This window comes from Loxodonta africana, chromosome 9, assembly GCF_030014295.1.
Source record: "Loxodonta africana isolate mLoxAfr1 chromosome 9, mLoxAfr1.hap2, whole genome shotgun sequence".
Classification (NCBI taxonomy): domain Eukaryota; kingdom Metazoa; phylum Chordata; class Mammalia; order Proboscidea; family Elephantidae; genus Loxodonta; species Loxodonta africana.
This window is the reverse complement of record NC_087350.1, coordinates 49,816,367-49,834,220: the sequence shown is the minus strand read 5'-3', so window position 1 is coordinate 49,834,220 and position 17,854 is coordinate 49,816,367. Positions and strand designations below refer to the sequence as shown.

The 17,854-nt window shown below is 41.2% G+C and overlaps 1 protein-coding gene across 21 annotated transcripts in view; it reads right to left on the bottom strand.

The window, feature by feature from the left end:
- MAPKAP1 (MAPK associated protein 1) overlaps nt 1-16,048 on the bottom strand; it is a 270,012-nt gene extending 253,964 nt beyond the window's left edge. For 6 of the 21 annotated variants that reach the window (XR_002785002.2, XR_010323019.1, XM_023544927.2 and 3 more), the window contains exon 1: nt 15,766-15,992. The gene's annotated coding sequence lies outside the window, so the exon portion shown is untranslated. Of the gene's footprint in view, nt 1-13,475; nt 13,578-15,765; nt 15,995-16,025 lie in introns of those variants that run through there. The other 15 variants (XR_002785003.2, XR_002785004.2, XM_003407732.3 and 12 more) reach the window with 5 other exon arrangements.
- Between the last annotated feature and the right edge of the window lie 1,806 nt (nt 16,049-17,854).

Here is a 17,854-nt window from a genome sequence, read left to right as displayed (position 1 = left end):
TTGAAATGAATAAGAGGTGCTAGAGGTAAAGAAAGTTCCAAGACAAGGCCCAGTTTCAATATCCAATCTACAGTGGCATGGAATAGCAGCAAAAGCCCAATATTTACGAGGCGGAGCCAAGACTGCAGAATACACAGACGCTTCCGGCAAGCCCTTTTTACAACAAAGACCCGAAAAAACAAGTGAAACGAGTATATTTGTGACAAGCTGGGAGCCCTGAGCTTCAAAGGCAAGCTTAGAAAATGAAATGAGGGGCAGGGGGAGGAAGAGACCACTCGAAGCAGAGAGGAGTTAACAGACCAGAATCACAGGGAGCCCTCAGGCACCATTCCCAGAGCAGCGGCGGCGGGCTGGTACTAGCGTTCGACCGCAGTTTCCTCAGGGAGAAGAAGCCAGCCACACAGCCTACTCAAATCTCCGAAACCTGAGAAGAACGGTGCTCCCAGCAAAACCTAAGTACTTCTGTATATTTTACTGCCCCCCCCACCCCCACCCCCAAGCCGGCTTGAGAAGCTGAATTCCCTGGGCCTGAGATAGGCACTGTTGATGACTTAGAGCCATCCTTGGGGAAGGAAAAAATTTGAAATTGGGGGAAAAGATAATTTGCTAGCTCCACTAACCAGGGGAGCTCAGGACAGAAGCGGCTCCTGTCCAGGAATAAACCATCCGTGGACTTTGAATACCTTTGCCTTCCGCATGGACCTGTGTGGGCCTATTTCGGGAGAATAGGCCCTTGTTGGCAGACTCCAACCATTTCAGCTGAGCAGTGGAGAAGTTGGTGTTGGATGTTTGACATTGCTTTGCGTATTAAACAAGGTCCTCACCTACCCACATAAGGGACCTAAGGACTAAGTAGCTCCACTAAGGTCACCCAGCCACCCGCGACAGCGGTCCAAAGATAATTGGTACCTCCCAATCCTTACAACCAAAAGCTCTGGGTGCCCATGGTCCATCTGCAGAACCCACCCACCTGCATACTCTAGGAAACAGGGACACACTTTCCTCAGAGACACATGGGGTCAGTTCTCAGCCCCCTGCCTTGTTCAGAGCGTGACACCCTGCTGCAATCGGATACCAGTATATACACCAATAACCCCTGCCCCTCTAAGACTGTAGGACAGAGCCTGTACCACACACTTGATGATCAGCTAACTGGAAACCTGAGCTGAATTCATACAAGAAAACTTAACGGACTCCTAGACTGATATACTGATAACAGCTCTAGCCATCTGGGGACAGGACCTCAGAGCTTCAAAGGCAAAAATAATCAAGCTAGCTCACTCAAGCAACCCATAGGGGTATACCAAACAAAACAAAGCCAGAAGCTACAACACAGTAAGCAAGCATAAACTAATACAATAACTTATAGATGGCTTGGAGACAACAGTCAGTATCAAGTCACATAAAGAAACAGACCATGATCACCTCAACAGGCTCTCAGAACAAAGAATCCAGGGATCTCCTAGATGAAAGTGCATTCCTGGAATTACCAGAGCCAGAATGCAAAAGTTTAATATACAGAACCCTTCAAGACATCAGGAAGGAAATGAGGCAATACGTAGAATGAGCCAAGGAACACACAGATGAAGCAACTGAAGAAATTAGAAAGATTATTCAGGAACATAATGAAAAGTTTAATAAGCTGGAAAAATCCATAGACACCAATCAGAAATTCAGAAGATTAACAATAAAATTACAGAAGTAGACAACTCAATAGAAAGTCAGAGAACCGAGCAAGTAGAAACCAGAATTTCTGAACTCGAAGCTAAATCACTTGGCACTAATATATATACATTTTTTTAATTTTTATTAAACTTCAAGTGAACATTTACCATTCCAATGGCACTAATATATTTGAAGAAAAATCAGATAAAAGAATTAAAAAAAATGAAGAAACCTTAAGAAGCATGTGGGACTCTACCAAGAGAAATAACATACAAGCGATTGGAGTACCAGAACAGGGAGAGATAACAGAAAATACAAAGAGAATTGTTGAAGATTTGTTGGCAGAAAACTTCCCTGATATCGTGAAAGATGAGAAGATATCTATCCCACATACTCATCAAACTCCACATACGGCAGATTTTAAAAGAAAGTCACCAAGACATAGGATAATCAAACTTGCCAAAACCAAATATAAAAAGAGAATTATAAGACCAGTGAGGGATAAAAGAAAAGTCACCTACAAAGGAGAGCCAATAAGAATAAGCTTGGACTACTCAGCAGAAATCACGCAGGCAAGAAGGCAATGGGATGACATATTTAAAAAACTGAAGGAAAAAAACTGCCAACCAAGAATCATATATTCAGCAAAACTGTCTCTTAAATATAGAGATGAAAATAAGACATTTCCAGATAAACACAAGTTTAGGGAATTCGTAAAAACCAAACCAAAACTACAAGAAATACTAAAGGGGGTTCTTGGATTAGAAAATCAATAGTATCGGGTATCAACCCACGATTAGAACACTGGGCAGAGCAACCAGAAGTCAACCCAGACAGGGAAATCCAAAAAAACAAAGAATATTTAAAAAAAAAAAAAAAAAAAAGCTCAAAACAGGGTAACAGCGATGTTATTATATAAGAGAAGACAACATTAAAATAACATAGACTAAGAAATGTAATCATACATGTTCATATGGAGAGAAAGATACACTGATACAAAGAAATAAAAGTTAGGTTTCAACTTAGAAAAACAGGGGTAAATAATGAAGTAACCACAAAGGAGACAAACTCCTACTCATCAAAGTAAAATACAAGAAAAAAATAGACTCAGCAGAAACAAAATTAACAACAACAAATATGAGGAAAGGACAATATATAACGATAACCTACTCCGCACATAAAATTAAGTGGGAAAAAGAAACTGTCAACAACATACACAAAAAGACATCCAAATGACAGCACTAAATTCATACCTACCCATAATTACCCTGAATGTAAATGGACTAAATACACCAATAAAGAGACAGAGTGGCAGAATGGATGAAAAAACACGATCCGTCTGTACGCTGCCTACAAGAGACACACCTTAGACTCAGAGACACAAACTAAAACTCAAAGGATGGAAAAAAAATATATCAAGCAAACAAAAATCAAAAAAGAGCAGGAGTGGCAATATTAATTTCTGACAAATTAAGACTTTAAAGTTAAATCCAACAGAAAGGATAAGGAAGGACACTATATAATGACGAAAGGGACAATACACCAAGAAGATATAACCATATTAAATATTTCCGCACCCAATGACTGGGCTGCAAGATACATAAAACCCACTATCGGCATTTAAAAGTGAGATAGAGAGCTCCACAATAATAGTAGGAGACTTCAACACACCTCTTTCGGTGACGGACAGGACATCCACAAAGAAGCTCAATAAAGACATGGAAGAACTAAATGCCACAAATAACCAATTTGACCTCATAGACATATACAGAACACTCTACCCAACAGCAACCAAGCATACTTTCTTTTCTAGTGCACAAGGAACATTCTCTAGAAGAGACCACATATTAAGTCATAAAGCAAGCCTTAGCACAATCAAAAACATTGAAATATTACAAAGCATATTCTCTGATGATTAGGCCATAAAAGTGGAAATCAGTAACAGGAAAAGCAGGGAAAGAAATCAAACACTTGGAAACTGAACAATACCCTGCTCAAAAAAGACTGGGTTATAGAAGACATTAAGGATGGAGTAAACAAATTCATAGAATCCAATGTGAATGAAAACACTTCCTACCAGAACCTTTGGGACACAGCAAAAGTGGTGCTCAAAGGCCAATTTATATAAATAAATGCACACATACAAAAAGAAGGGCCAAAATCAAAGAATTATCCCTACGACTTCAACAAATAGAAATAGAGCAACAAAAGAAACCCACAGGCACCAGAAGAAAACAAATAATAAAACTTAGAGCTGAACTAAATGAAATAGAAAACAGAAAAACAACTGAAAGAATTAACAAGACCAAAAGCTGGTTTTTTGAAGAAATCAACAAAATTGATAAACCACTGGCAAAACTGACAAAAGAAAAACAGGAGAGGAAGCCAATAACCCAAATAAGAAATAAGATGGGCAATATTACAATAGACCCAACTGAAAAGAATCATATCAGATTACTATGAAAAACTGTACTCTAACAAATTTGAAAACCTAAAAGAAATGGATGAGTTCCTAGAAACACACTACCTACCTAAACTAACACAGAGGTAGAACAACTAACTAGACCCATAACAAAGGAGACTGAAAAGGTAATCAAAAAACTCCCAATAAAAAGCGACGTCAGCTGACCAAAAGCCACGATGGGTGGAGGAGGCTGTGGAGATCCATTCCACTGGCTTCCAGACTATCCCCTGGCCAATGCCTGTCCTTTGACCAAAGGACTCTGACTTCCAAGAAAACAAAGGATTTAATGCAGATGCCAGGCCCAAGGAGAGAAAGTCACCAGCCCTGAGGAGCTGGGAACCGAGGGACCTGCTGCCTTGTAGTTAGTGACAGCTTAGGGGCGTGGACACGGCAGGCCAGGGGGCTTCAGCTCCCCTTAAGCTGAGTGTGGGAGAAGGAGGCTTACCCTCATATTTCATTTGCCCTCACATTTGGACATTCATTGCCTTCCTCCAACATCTCTGCTCTGTCTCCCCCTCTCCCCAGGGTGTTGGTCTGAAGCACATAGTGCAGGACCTCACCTTTCATGGAGATGTCACCAGCATGGCCCCTGTCTATCAGCAGGAAGACCACAGTCATTATGGGGTAAAGCATTTACTTTTACCCAAAGAACTTGGTCTTTGTCCTTGGTTCCCAAGAGATAACCTCTAAAATCTTGGAATTTTCCTGATGATTGAAATATCCTAAATGAGGACTCCAGAGCACACCCGAGGACTTCTGACTCATATTGGATGGAGGCTGGCTATGCCAGAAAGACCTGTCTTGTGGTATCAACCAACCTCAGGGGAGAGAGGCAGGAGTTTCAATTATGTAATGAGGCCCCTCAATAAAGACTGTGGACATGGACACATGCAGGGAAGTAGCACATCCCTTTTGGGGACATAGAATCTCTTTGTTGGAAATCCTCTCAGATCTCACCCTATGCGTCTCTTCATTGTCCTTTTTCCTACAATAAAACTGTAATTGTTAGTAAAAAAAAAAAAAACTCCCAATAAAAAAAAGCCCTGGTCCAGACGGCTTCACTGCAGAGTTCTACCAAACTTTCAGAGAAGAGTTAACAAAACCACTACTACTAAAGGTATTTCAGAGCATAAAAAAGGACAGAATACTACCAAACTCATTCTATGAACCCACCATATCCCTGATACCAAAACCAGGTAAAGACACCACAAGAAAAGAAAATTATAGACATATACCCCTCATGAACTTAGATGCAAAAATCCTCAACAAAATTCAAGTAAATAGAATTCAACATGTCAAAAAAATAATTCAGCATGACTGGGTGGGATTCATACCATGTATGCAGGGATGGTTCAACCTTAGAAAAGCAATTAATGTAATCCACCACATAAATAAAAGACAAGAATCACATAATTTTATCAATTGATGCAGAAAGGCATCTGACAAAGTTCAACACCCATTCATGATAAAAACTCTCAGCAAAATAGAACAGAAGGAAAATTCTTCAACATACTAAAGGGCATTTAAACAAAGCCAACAGCCAACGTCACCCTAAATGGAGAGAGTATGAAGGCATTCCCACTGAGATCAGGAAGCAGACAAGGATGCCCTTTATCATCATTCTTATTCAACACTGTGTTGGAGGTCCTAGTCAGAGCAATTAGGCTAGATAAAGAAATAAAGGGGATCCAGATTGGCAAGGAAGAAGTAAAAGTATCTCTATTTGCAGATGATATGATCTTATACACAGAAACCCCTAAGGAATCCTCAAATAAACTACTGAAACTAATAGAAGAGTTCAGCAGAGTATCAGGATACGAGATAAACATAAAAAAATCAGTTGGATTTCTCTACAACAAAAAGAACATCAAAGAGGAAATCACCAAATCAATGCTATTTACAGTAGCCCCCAAGGAGATAAAATACTTAGGAATAAATCTTACCAGAGATGTAAAAGACTTATACAAAAAAAACTACAGCACACTTCTGCAAGAAACCAGAGACTTACATAAGTGGAAAAACATTCTTTGCTCATGGATAGGAAGACTTAACCTTATAAAAACGTCTATTCTACCAAAAGTGATCTATACATTTAATGCAATTCTGACGCAAATCCCAACAACATTCTTTAATGAGATGGAGAAACAACTCACCAACTTCATATGGAAGGGAAAGAGGCCCTGGATAAATAAGGCCTTACTGAAAAAGAAGAACAAAGTGGGAGGCCTTACTTTACCTGATTTTATAACTTATTATACCGCCACAGTAGTCAAAACAGCCTAGTAGCGGTACGACAATGGATACATAGATCAATGGAACAGAATTGAGAATCCAGACATAAATCCATCCACATATAAGCAGTTGATATTTGACAAAGGCCCTGAAACAGTTAAATGGGGAAAAAACAGTCTTTTTAACAAATGGTGCTGGCATAACTGGATATCCATCTGAGAAAAAATGAAACAAGGCCCATACCTCACTCCATGCATAAAAAAGAGCTCCAAATGGATCAAAGACCTAAATATAAAATCTAAAACAATAAAGATCATGGAAGAAAAAATAGGGACAACTTTAGGAGCCCTTATACATAAACAGTATACAAAACATTACTAACAATGCATTAGAAAAACTAGATAACTGGGAGCTCCTAAAAATCAAACGCCTATGCTCATCCACAGACTTCACCAAAAGAGTAAAAAGCATCCTACGGATTGGGAAAAAGTTTTTAGCTATGACATTTCCTATCAGCACCTGATCTCTAAAATATACATGATACTGCAAAAAATCAACTGTAAAAAGACAAATAATCCAATTAAATAATGGGCAAAAGATATGAATAGACACTTCACTAAAGAAGACATTCAGGTAGCTAACAGATAACGTAAAAAAATGTTCACAATCATTTGCCATTAGAGAAATGCAGATCAAAACTACAGTGAGATTTCATCCTACTCCAGCAAGGCTGGCATTAATCCAAAAAACACAAAATAATAAATGTTGGAGAGGCTGTGGAGAGACTGGAACATTTATACACTGCTAGTGGGAATGTAAAATGATACAACCACTTTGGAAATCAATTTGGTGCCTCCTTAAAAAGCAAGAAATAGAACTACCATACGATCCAGCAATCCCACTCCTCAGAATATATTCCAGAGAAATAAGAGCCTTTACACGAACAGATATAAGACACCCATGTTTATTGTAGCACTGTTTACAATAGCAAAAAAATGGAAGCAACCATGGTGCCCGTCAACAGATGAATGGATAAATAAATTATGGTATATTCACATAATGGAATACTACGCATCGATAAAGAACAGTGGGGAATCTGTGAAACTTTTCCTAATATGGAGGAACCTGGAAGGCATTACGCTGAGTGAAATTAGTTGCAAAAGGACAAATATTGTATAAGACCATTATTATAAGAACTTGAGAAATTTTTACACTGAGAAGAAAACATTCTTTTGTGGTTATGAGAGGGGGAGGCAGGGAGGGTGGGAGAGGGGAATTCACTAATTAGACAGTAGATAAGAACTACTTTAGGTGAAGGGAAAGACAACACACAATACAGGGGAGGTCAGCCCAAAAGAACTAAACCAAAAGCAAAGAAGTTTTCTGAATAAACTGAATGCTTCCAAGGCCAGTGTAGCAGGGGCAGGGGTTTGGGGACCATCGTTTCAGGGGACATCTAAGTCAATTGGCATGATAAAATCTATTAAGAAAACATTCTGCACCCCACTTTGAAGAGTGGCGTCTGGGGTCTTAAACGCTAGCGAGTGGCCATCTAAGATGCATCAGTTGGTCTCAACCCACCTGAATCAAAGAAGAATGAAGAACACCAAGGACACAAGGTAATTACGAGCCCAACCGACAGGAAGGGCCACATGAACCAGAGACTACATCATCCTGAAACCGGAACTAGATAGTGCCTGGCTACAACCGATGACTGCCCTGACACGAAACACAACAGAGAACCCCTGAGGGAGCAGGACAGCAGTGGGATGCAGACCCCAAATTCTCATAAAAACACCAGACTTAATGGTCTGACTGAGACTAGAAGGACCCTAGTGGTCATGGCCCCCAGACCTCCTGTTGGCCCAGGACAGGAACCATTCCTGAAGGTAACTCTTCAGACATGGATTGGACTGGATAATGGGTTGCAGAGGGATGCTGGTGAGGAGTGAGCTTCTTGAATCAGGTGGACACTTGAGGCTATGTTGGCATCTCCTGCCTGGAGGGGAGATGAGAGGGTAGAGGGGGTTAGAAGCTGGTGAAATAGACATGAAAAGAGAGAGTGGGGGGAGAGAGCGGGCTGTGTCATTAGGGGGAGAGTAATTGGGAGTAAGTAGCTAGGTGTATGTAAGTTTTTGTGTGAGAGACTGATTTGATTTATAAACTTTCACTTAAAACACAATGAAAAAAAAAATTTTTTTTTTAAAAAGGGCACTATACTTAGAGTGAAAAAATGCAAAGATTCAAGTCCTAGCTTTGCCATTACTAGAAAGTCTACACCTTAAATCATCTTACTTCTCTGAGCTTCAGTTTCAGCTTTTATAAAATGGAGACAAGGACATAAAAGCCTGTGTTATAACAACTTCAGAGCCCTGGTGGTGCAGTAGATAAAAGCTAAGGCTGCTAACCAAAAGGTAGGCAGTTCCAATGCACCAGCCACTCCTTGGAAACCCTGTGGAGCAGTTCTACTCTGTTCTGTAAGGTTGCTTGAGTCAGAATCAATTCAGTGGCAACAGGTGTTGTATAACAACTTCAAAGGGTAGTCATGAGGCTCAAAAAAGGTAATACATGCAATTGAGTTGTTTGTTGCCTTCGCAGATCAAGTCCACGTGGGTCATAAAGATGGCACAGGACCATGGGACGTTTTATTGTTATACACAAGGTCACCGTAAGTGGGAGCTAACTCAACATCAACCAACAACAGCAGCAGCAGATCAATTTATAGCCTCAAAACAGCATATTGAAAACCTCTTCTTAACAGTACGCAATAGGTAGTTACACTAAGTTAATTCACAAAGCACAATTAGAAATTAACAAGATGAATTTTATGATCCAGATGTGAAAATGAGTCTCACTCCTTCAGAGCCACTCCATGGAACCAGTGCTTGTTACAATACACTAACATTCTGAATGTCTTCTGCACCTGACTGCTGGTACCTGCACCTCTTCAGAAGCATCTTGGTATTAGGTACTCAGTATTTAAATTGTTTTATTTAATCTTCGTAAGTACTGTACGAGATTGGTATTATCGCCCCCATTTTGCAGACCGTCCAGGTCACACGGCTAATAACTGACAGTCGGTATTCAAACCCAGGTGAGTCTGACTTCGAAGCCCCTTCCCTTTCACCCCTTCATACTGCTTAAAGGTTCAAGTCTGCAGCTCAGCTCAGTTTTGTTAATCTCCTTTATGTCAGCAACTGAAGTTCAGATTAAAGATGTGCTTTGTTTTAAAAAGAAAACCGTTCTTTCAAACAATTTTCTACCAATTGCTCTGCTGAAACAGTACTTACTTATAATATAGTACCTTACGATGAGCCCACAGGGAGCTAAAAAATGTTATTTTTTTCAAAGTTTTGCACATTCAGTCCATTTTGTCTCCATCAACAGTAAAAGCATATTCATATAAGTATACTCATGTACAGAATGTTATAAATCTAACACTGCATATACTGTTTTTAGGAGTAAATGCGACATAATACTCCATTTATTTCACAAGTGATTAAACCAAAACCAAACCCACTGCCGTCAAGTCAGCTCAGTGATGACTATAACTTAATTCCAGTGGTTATTCTAATAGTTTCTTGCTGTTTCCAGAATTTCTGTTTTGCTTTTTAAGTGGTTTCTTCCATTTTTTTCACTTACATTTACTTAAACCTGTTTTTTTCTCTGGGTCCAAATTTTGTGTTTTCTATATTACATCTTACATCTATTTCCCCAATATATCTAGATGGCTGCCATCTAGAGTTAATAAATTTTGAATGACTGCTCAGGATTTATTTTCTTCATTTTTACACTCTAGTTTTTTTTATGTTATTTCCTTATACAATAGAGTATGAATGAAAGTAAGTATCTGGAAGTCCAATATTTCTTCAATTTTTACCTTGTGGAAGCTGTGTATTAAAATAAAAATAAATTAAACTCTTGGGCTGGAAACTCGCTGATCATGTTTCTCTCACTATGCTGGGTGTCTCCATGCCCCCTTCCAATCTTGTGTATAGTCAACAAAGCACTGTATGTATTTGCGGAACACCTGGTCCATCAAGGTCCTTTCCCAGCGGAAGTAATGAACAAAAAGCAGATGGAAGAGCTGAGTAGTGGCTTCCTACCTGCCATGAGGAAAGGAGGAACAGTATTCAAGATAGAGCCATACTTCGCCAGGGTCTGCTAGTAAGCAGTTGTGTGACTTTAGTATGTCAATTAGAATCAGAAAGCCTGGGATCCTGAAAGGGCCTCAGCAAGAGTTGAATTTAGCTCTTCGTTACTATCCAGGTGGAGGAAAAGATTCAAAGGTTTTTAAGTGAACTGACCAAAATCAAAAGGCTATTAAAGGCATAGCTGTATTCAGAGCTCAAGTCCCTCTCAGTCTAGCGCACTTTCTATTAAACTATAGTTCACCAAGCATGAATTTCTTCATCTCAGGAGGTTATGATTATCTCTCTTTACTCACTTCATGGTACTGTAAAGGAGACCAAAAAAGATTAAAAAAAAAAAAAGGGCATCTCAACCAAACCCCACACCTCCTAAGTTAGCCTGATTATATATAATAAAAACATTCACCCTGCCACCTCTCAAAAAATTCAGTCAAGTCAATTAAAAACCTTCCACAATCTGATACTTTACCAGTAGACCTCTGACCAATAATCACAATGTGTGTAGTACCTCTCATTTTGAGTAGTGGGAACCAAAATTTCAGTGGCCAGATCTGAGTTCGCAATCAGGCAACCTAGGATTGTACATAGCCCACAAATGTGTTTTGGCCTACATAATTTTTTAGATGACAAGCTTTCTAAATCAGATAACTAAAAATCTAAATTTCCAGCATCTCTTGAAAAAAGTCAAAAGATCCAGGGACACTGGGCCCACTTCTTCACACAGCAACAATCAGATGGAGGTGGGCAGTGACTGTCACCTTTAAACTAGTCATATGCTTTCCAATTCACCAGTCCATCCCTCCCCACTCATTGTATTTTACTATGGGCATCTGAGTTTGAGAACCCTGAGGTAGACACTTAAAAGAAAGACCTGAGTTCATAAATATTAGTTTACTCATTTTTGGTCCATTTTTTCCGGCTCTATCATTCACTAGCTGTGAGACTCTTAGACAACTTCATTTACCTACTAAGCCTTAGGCTACTGATGTGTTAAATGGGGACACCACCTATCTCACAGGATTATAAATATTAAATGAAAATATATAAAAACATTAAACGACTGAAATATAAGTGCCCAGTCATTTTTAGTTGAACATAGGCTGAAATGTGGTAACTTTGGAGTCACAACTTCCCAAAATTCTTGTTGTACAATAATTTGGTATCTATTGATGCGTCCTTAACAGTAAGACCTATACATCAATAAGGTTTATCCACAAGAATAACAGAACTTCAGCAGATCTCTCAACCCAAATGTATGTAAATCCACTGAACTGCAACAGTTTTATAAAGTCTTTAGTTAAGAGTCAACAAACAAAACAAACCCTCTAGCCTCCCCCCCCCAAAATTAATATATTTAAATAGTGACAGATTAGTTGATGAGCTTCTTGAATGCAGAGCCCATATCCATTCATCATTATCCCTAATGCCTACAACAGTGTTGGGGACACTGAAATCACAGCTCAAGGGTCAGCTCCTGTGGAGTCTTTCCAGAGAGTCGCCATTCCCATTGCAAAAAACTATCAACATGGTGTAATACTGAAGAGTGGGGATTCCAAAGCCTACGAGATAATCCCCCCTATCTCACAGCCCCGCCAGCTGTATAATCTCAAGGAAGTTATTCAACCTCTCTGTGCCTTGGTTTCCTCACCTGTAAAATTAGGATGCTAACACCATCTTCCTATATAGGAATAAATTAGATACTACAACACAATACTGGCACATAGTAAGTGAACATTAATAAACATCAGTGTTCCCTTCTTTGTGCTCCACGGTAACCTGAGGGGGGTTGTATCTTAACGTCTGTAGCACTTTACTACAGTTAACCTACACATACATCTTCCCCTAGAATGCCAGCAACCCGAACGTGGGGACTTGCTTTTATTCTTCTTTGTATCCCCCAGATCTAGTATGTTACCTGGCACTGCTGAATAAATCATAGAAACTAAAAGTATTTACTAACTGGAAAAATCATGGACCAGAATTTACAATTAACTCTCTGGACTGGAACGCAAGGGCCTCACTGGTTCAGACCCCTGCTGTCCCTCCAATTTTTTCCAAGGCTGTGATCTTTACAGGAGCAGACTGCCACACCTCTCTCCTGTGGAGCAACTGGTGGGTTAAAACCACAAACCTTACGGTTAACAGCAGAGCGCTTAACATTTTACCTTCCCGTAGAGTCTCTCTGAGTCGGATTCAACTCGACAACAATGGGTTTGGTTGGTTTTTTACCCTCTAAAAGAAGCAATGGCTTTACTCAGGTTGGTCTACTCCCCACTCTGAAGCCATGTCACAGGCATTACACCTTTGCATCTTACAGCTATCATTTCAGGGGACCCTTTATACACACTGGAATCCTGGTGGTATAGGGGTTAAGAGTTCAGGCTGCTAAAGATTAGACAGGCCAATAAAACAAGACTAAAGTGGCATACCAGCCCAGGGCAAGGATTAGAAGGCAGGAGGGAAAAGGAAAGCTGGTAAAATGGAACCCAAAGTTGAGAAGGGAGAGTGCTGACATGTCATGGGGTTGTTAACCAATGTCATAAAACAGTATGTTCACTGTTTAATGAGAAACTAATTTGTTCTATAAACCTTTACCTAAAGTACAATAAAATAAGTATGTCAAAAAAGCTCAGGCTGCTAACCAAAAGGTCAACAGTTGAATCTAGCCACTTCTTGGAATCTTATGGGGCATTTCTACTCTGTCCTATAGGGTCACTATGAGTCAGAATCGACTCAACGGCAACAGGTTTTTCTACACATTAGCTGATTAGATATTCACAACACCCCATGAGATCAATATAATTCCAAACACTCTATAGTTGAGAAAAATGATATGGGGAGTTAAAAAATTTGTCAAAGTTCACATATCTAGTAAGAATAGGGGTCAGGAATTAAATACAGTCCATGGAATGTCTTCTCAGGTCATATTCAAAAATTAAGCTAACCCATCTACCATCTCCTACCTTTGAAAGATCACCATCTTCTCTATTCGTTTAAAGAACTTTCTGTATCATTCATTTTGACACTCATATTTTTTTCTCTTGTAGAGTTATTTCATTATGTACCTGTACAAAGAGAGCTCTGGCGTGAGAAAGAAGGCAAAGCATGTAATGGAAAAATCACAGATCTAGGCATCAGATGAACCCAGGTATGAATTCTGGCTCTGTCACGTGGCAGCTGTGTAATTTACCCTGCGTCTTCCTAATCTGTCAATTGACGTTTAACTGTAACATGATTAAACAAAAGAAACTTATGTACAATACCAAAACCAAACCAAACCTACTGCCATCAAGTTGATTCCAACTCATGACCCTACAGGACAGGGTAGAACTGCCCCACAGGGTTTCCAAGGCTGTAAATTTTTACGGAAGCAGACTGATACATCTTTCTCCCTTTCAGTTACCAGCTGAGCACTTTAGCTACTGCACCACCAGGGTTCCTTTATATAATACCCAGTACATGGTAAATACTCAATAAAGCTTCGTTTATCCCATACTATAAAGCATTCCCTGACCATAACCCCTCAAAAGAGATAATGACCCCCTCCTTCTGTGCCACCACTGTATCATAAATTTAACTCTCACACAGTACTTATCACTGTGTTGGAATTATTGATTTCTTTAAGTTGAGCTCCTTGAGGGCAAGGAATGAGTCTTATTTATCTCTACATTTCCCATGTCTAGCATGGTGCCTAGTATATATCCACACTCAATAAATGCTTGCTAAGTGAAATAATTGTAGACATAATAATGAGTGTTTATAGGAGTCTAGAGAAAAAATCAGTTCTACCTGAAGCTGTCCCAGAATGGCTGAGGTAGGCCAACTTCAGCTAGACTGTGGGTAGCATCTCAATAGGTAGAACTAGAACAAGACAAACCTTCTAGGCAGAGAAAATGTCCCACAAAAAGCAACACAGGAAGAACAAAACGGATTTGAGATCCTACTTGTCTAGGGTAATAGATCAGGGTGGAGTACTTAAAGAAATCCAAACCAAAAACCCACTGCCATCGAACCCCGTAAGGTTTCGGAGGCTGTAAATCTCTACGGAAGCAAACTGCTACATCCTTCTCCCATCGAGCCGCTGGCTGTTTTGAACTGCCAACCTTTGGGTTAGCAGTCGATCGCTATAACCACTGTGCCACCAAGGCTCCTTAAAAATACGAAGTCTTCACAAATGTGTGTCAAGCGTAGCTGAAAAGGTAGCTACAAGTTAGACCAGGTGTGAAGGAACGTGAGCATACTGGCATACACAGTAGCTAAAGGTAGGTGTGAGGGCAAAGCTGAATGGGAAAGGGGCCGCATAGGTCCCAGCAAGCCTGCAGTTGTGTAAACTGAAAGAGATGAAAAACATTATAAATGCTTCATCAAGAACTCTTTCAGCAAAACATCTAGTGAGCATCTTTATAGGCTCTGAAAAATAAAATACGGTGCCTTGTTTCCTGCTCTAGTGGGTTTTAACATTAGAGATTCTCCCCAACTGTATCAAAAATGGAATGTTTTGTTTTTTTTAAACTGATGTGTGTAGTCACGTGTCTCCCTGTTTGACTCTGTGCACACCTGGGATATTTTGGACTTTGCTGATTTTGGTTTAAAACAACACGGTGCTTTGTACTGGACCAGGTACACGATAAGCTTCAAAAACTACTTGCATTCATTCAGAATGAGATTTTAATCAGTTTCTGAACCAACTTTTGGGTCTCCAGCTGAAGTAAAATTCTTGTCTAAGCTACAATTATTTTTTGTTTGTTTGTTTTTTAAGCCTTAAACAGATCTAGGAGCCTCCTTACCATTGCCATAAATGAAAAATTGAACAAAAGTTCTAGCAGCGTTCTTACTGGAAAAAACGGTTCGTGAGTCTCCCGGGCTCTTTGGAAGAACGAGGGAGAAGATGCGTTAATAAACAAGAACCACCCAGGCAACGCTTTTAAAACTTAATTTTCCGATTATGAAGATCAAGGTACCTAGGTGCTGCCGAGTAGAGGGCCAGAAACTACTGGATAATTGGCATACCCCCACCACCACCACCACCAGGTTCACTAGCCTCTCCACCCCCAAATCACACACACAGCTGTCAGGCTCACGGCAGCCTCCAGCTCTGGAAAAAGCCAGGAAACCGGTACTGTCCGGCGACATGAGCACCGGCCTGATGGGCTGCCCCCCGTGCAGAGCTGAGCGCGGAGTGAAGGGAGGCACCAGGCCCCGGAGGTGGGCTGGGAGGCGAGCGAGTGAGCCAGCTGCTGAGGCAACCTTTACCTGAAGCTGCTTCCAAACTGCGGGCCGGGCCGGCCCCGGGACACGTTGCTGAGAGAGGGCCCAGCTCCCCCGCGCCTCCCGGCCCCTGCCCCAAGTTCCGAACTCTTGGAATCCTCGGAGACTGGCGCTCCTCCCGGACCGCTCAGCTGCCACTTCCCAGGCTCGCCCTCATTCCCCCGCTGGTCGCCGCCGCCGGCTCGCCGAGCAGCACCCCTGTTGCCCCGAACCGCGCCACGACCCGGAACCACACCCAGGCTCACCGGAAGTCCCCCGCCGGGAAGGCGCTGCCGGCTGGGAATGGAGTGCGCAAGCCCCAGAGCCGAGAGCTAGGAACGGCGCCCTCCGGGAGGCGGAGCCAGGCGAGAGGGTGTGCGCGTGCGCGTCGCTTCTTCGGCTGGGGAGAGTAGACTGTAAGAGAGTGGGGGGTCGGTTTGGAGTTTTGGGAGGCTCCGTCAGCGTCCGGACTTACTTTCAACTTAAATCAACCTTAGCATCCCCCTTCAAATATCCTCCTTCCTCCCTTCTTCCACAGAGGAGAGCCCTGAAGTTATCCACAAATGTATCAGTGATGAGGCAGTTTAGCATCTGGATCAAAAAGACCGGGGTTCAAATGCCAGTTTACTGGATGTCCTAGGACAAGACACCTACCCTCCCTGAGCCGCGGTTTTCCCATCTATAACTGGTTCCAACTAAAGAGAATTGGTGTGAGAATTGGAGAGGATCAGGCCTAAAAACACTCACCACAGTACCTGACGCATAATAAATGTTCAGTAAACAACAAAAACAAAACTACCTACCATCAAGTCAATTCAGACTCATAGTGGCCTTATGGAACAGAGTAGAACCATCCCATAGAGTGCTGAAGTAATCAACTTATAGGTTTTTATCAAGCAGACTAGTGAATTGACGCAGGCTTGGAAAAACACAAAAATTTATTCGCAGTTTGCAAACCTGAAAGCAGGCAGTTTCCCGACCTGTGGCTGCCAACTCCCTGAACCAGGGCAGATTGCTCCTTTTATAGGGAGTGACATACATATACATGAACAGTGGGGGTAGTATCTTCAGTCTCGTGATGCGTGAACAGTGGGCATAGTTTTAGTCAATGAGTTCTTGCGCATGGCTCTAAATAACATTCTGCACAGCCCTAAAAAAACAGCGGTCGCTTGCTGCTGCCACCCCGCGAAGACCTCATAGAAGGTACATTCAGAGTCAGTTTGTCTGCGCCTTGGCCTCCTCCCAGAACAGAAGAAACCTAGGCATTTAACCAATCATGGGGAAGTGCTGTAAAAGATGTAACAAAAATGTAGCAAGAGTAGACTTTTCTGAAAAACAACTATTATGGGATGGTTAATAACTCTTTCATGACTGCCTGCTTCAGTGCCTGGTGGATTCAAACTGCCGACATTTTGGTTAGCAACAGTAGCTCTTAACCACTATGCCACTAGGGTTTCCAAATGCTCAATAAATCTTAGTTATTACTCTTTGTTGTTTTTGGGTAGCATCAAGTTGATTTGACTCATAGCGACCCTATATACACAGTAGAACTCCTCCGTAGGGCTTCCTAGGCTGTAATCTTTACAGGAACAGATCCCCAGGTCTTTTTTCCCATAACCACCAATCTTTCACTTTGCAGCCAAGCATTTGACTATTGTGCCACCAGGGCTCCTTATAATTATTACTCTAACTATCTACAAATTGGAGATGATAATTACCTCCCTCAAGAACCACTGGAATGTTTTGGTGAGATGTAAGGGAACTGGTACCAAGTATTTATGATGTCTTACTCTCAGGGAGAATCAGTGGGAGAAGCAATGGTAAGGGGGAAAAAAAGACTCAAGCATTACAATGATGGTGTTGTCCTACCTGAGAGATGGTCTAGAAAGTCCCTCTCAAAATTCACCTTAGCACCTAGATGCAAGGCAAGAGAGGGCTTCTGCACACACACTACCACAGTTTCGTTGGAAGCCTGTTGGAGCGCTCTGCCAAAGTAACAGCTGTGTAAAAGGCGAAATATTTGGCTTACGTATGTGCTCCAGCAGTTTTCAACACCATGGACATCATCCACCAGTTACGTCAGTCGATTTCAAAC